This window comes from Carlito syrichta, unplaced genomic scaffold (genome assembly GCF_000164805.1).
Source record: "Carlito syrichta isolate Samal-C Ts95f unplaced genomic scaffold, Tarsius_syrichta-2.0.1 Scaffold305649, whole genome shotgun sequence".
Classification (NCBI taxonomy): domain Eukaryota; kingdom Metazoa; phylum Chordata; class Mammalia; order Primates; family Tarsiidae; genus Carlito; species Carlito syrichta.
In genome coordinates, this window is record NW_007249745.1 from 50,245 (window position 1) to 52,921 (window position 2,677).

A 2,677-nucleotide genomic window follows, 5' to 3' on the forward strand; every position below is an offset into this window, starting at 1 on the left:
ACACCCTGCAGTGGTTACACCACCAGTGTAGGTGGTGGGTAAGGTAGGAGTTGGTAAAATGGCAGTCACAAAAAGGACAGAGGTGAGGTTATGAAGGCTCGTCCTTGCCAGCCTGGGCTGAGGGCTAAGACTACCACAGTCCACCATAGTCTTCAACTTGGTGAACTCCTATACCCAAAGCTGGGTCATAGGGGTGGGCCTTCCCTACCAGCTTATTTTTTTCCCTTGTTTTTTTTTTTTTTTTTTTTTGTTTTGTTTTGTTTTTTTGAGACGGGGTCTGGATCTGTTGCCAGGTTGGAGTACAGTAATGTGATCATAGCTCACTACAGCTCCAAACTCCTGGCTTCAAGCAGTGCTCCCTTCTTGGCCTCCCAAAGCACTGGGATAACAAGCGTGAGCCACTGTGCTGGACTGCCCAAGTCTTTTCTTTAGACCACTTTCTCTGCTTTTGTTGTTGTTGACTTCAGGAAACTTAGAGAATCAAAGCTCAGATGAGGCCTGCTCTGCTCTTGAAGGCTTTTCCTGCCCTGGGGCCCGGAAAACACCTGCGGGTTTAAGCTCTTAACTCACCTCTTAACTCACCATCGCTGGGAAGAATCTCCAAGCACTCACAGCTGGATGAAGCATCACCATACCTCCAAGAACATCAGGTATCATACAGCCAGCCCTGATCCATGGGGAAGGGGAACAGCTCTAGGAGCTGCTGCTGCCTGCTCCCTACTACCATCATGGTGCTTCATAATGGGTTTCCAGAGGACCCAACAGGCCTAGTGTTACAAAGAGAGATGCTCTAGTTCTGGAAAAGCTTCTATCTGGAGAAGTCCTTGGGGAAAAAAAGTTAGGGAATCTTCATTTCCCACACAAGCTCTTACGGATTCTGCTCTTTCCGTATCATGTTTCATTATTTTCATCACCCAATCCCTGAAAGAGAATCATGCAGGGCGGGGAGGTGCTTCTGCGCCCTCAGACCTGGGAGTCTAGGTGTCAGGCTCTCGAACCAGGGACTCCTGGGGAAGAACTAGTGCAGGCACGGGCTTGGATTAGGCGGTGAGGGAGCCTTCACAGTGCAAGCCAGCATATGCCCATTTCCTCCCCACCAAAATCCCGGCTCCTTGTAAAGGCTCTCATGATGCAGCCTCTTCAAGCAGCGGGTTATCACTCCTGATCCCTCACTTCTCAGGGTTATTACACTCCCCAACCAGCAGGACCTTCTTGAAAGAGTGGCTCCCGGGAGCCGGGAGCAGAAAGATGGAAGTGGGCCGGGCTCCACCGAGCAAGCCAAGGTGGGTCACTGGTCTCCTGCAGTGACGCCCTATACAGAGTCCTCTGCACTCCTCCGGGAAGAAGTCAGCGTACAACACCCAGAGGGGGGGAAGCTAAACGCCCCCAGCCTGCCGCCCACTTCGGCTCGGCCGGATCTCTCCGCGCAAGCCACGGAGCCCGAGGCCGCACCAGCCCTGGTCTTTAACCTCAGGTGTTGGGACTCAGTCTCCGCCGCGGCTCCCAGACTCCGAGCCCGTGCCGTGGGAACCCGGTTGAGGAACCCGGGATGGTGCCGGAACCGGCCTCCAACGAGGCCACTCTAGGAAATTGGGAATTTCACGTATCGGTAGCACTCAGTCGACGTTTATTGGCCTAAGAACGAAAGACCCGGAAGATGCCCTTAAAAAACGTGGCGGCGCTCTAGATTCCTGACGGTTGCCTCGATATCTCAAAAAACCTAGCACTGTGTTTGGCCACTGACTGGCCCTCCGAGGTTGACGCCATCCCGTCCAGTACGGTTCAATGAGGACTACCCTGTCTGCCCTCAACTGTGATGGCGGCGCCGCCCAGTTGGGCTTCTTGCCCCTAGGGATGATGGCCGCCAGGCGGCTTCACTTTGCCCGGCGGTTTCTCGCCACCCCGGAAGACGCGGACCGGCGATTGGGCGGTGCCCGGAGCCTCCGAGAAGAAGGTCCTCGGTGGTTGGGCAGTGCTGGGTAAGCCTGGTTTTAAAGGAGCCGGAGGTGGGAGCTGTCGAAGACCCGGGATCCGCGGGAGGCGGCGGTGAGCGACGCGCGGGGGAGGGCACCGAGCGGCCGCAGAGAGGGCGGGGGGAGGGGAGGCGTGGGGAATGAGGGAGAAGGAAACATTTGAACATCTGGTCTCGGGCCGGGGGAGATCTTGGGCGGGGATCCGAGGAGGGGCGGGGGGTGTCTGTGGGCGGGACCTCCCGGGATTGGAGTGAAGGGGTCTCTGCTTGACAGTGGATCCCCGGGGATCTACACCGAGTTCGGAGATGCGCAAGCTCCGGCCGCCTCTGTCTGAGCGGAGCTTTGCGGAGCCGAAGCTCACAGAGGGAGGAGAAGCCTCGCGCGGCGTCTGATTGGAGGAACTGCGCTGTAGGATTCTTTCCGCAGGGATCCAGTCCAGGGGATCTGGTGGGAGGGCGGATCGTCGGTGTGTGGAGTATTGCTCTGGAGTCCTCGGCCACTCGCTGGGAGTGGAGGATCACTGAGGGATCCAGCGGAAACAGAGCCTCCCAGGACCGGGATCCCAGCGGATCCCGGGGATCTCTGGGCATCATCTTCAGGGACAAAGGCCTCGGGAGGCTCCGGCCGTGGGAGAACTGAGGCCGCCGCAGTCCAGGTTCTTGCTGCAGGTGCCAGGCAGGGCGCGAGTGATCCGCCGATCGAGG

At 57.6% G+C, this 2,677-nt stretch overlaps 1 protein-coding gene across 2 annotated transcripts in view; it reads left to right on the forward strand.

Annotated features, from left to right (window-relative positions):
* Positions 1-1,948: 1,948 nt before the first annotated feature.
* The window catches only part of PRR14 (proline rich 14), a 5,661-nt gene continuing 4,932 nt past the window's right edge, over positions 1,949-2,677 (forward strand). The window contains exon 1 of one of the 2 annotated variants that reach the window (XM_021714450.1): positions 1,949-2,046. The gene's annotated coding sequence lies outside the window, so the exon portion shown is untranslated. Of the gene's footprint in view, positions 2,047-2,121; positions 2,382-2,677 lie in introns of those variants that run through there. The other variant, XM_008062028.2, reaches the window with a different exon arrangement.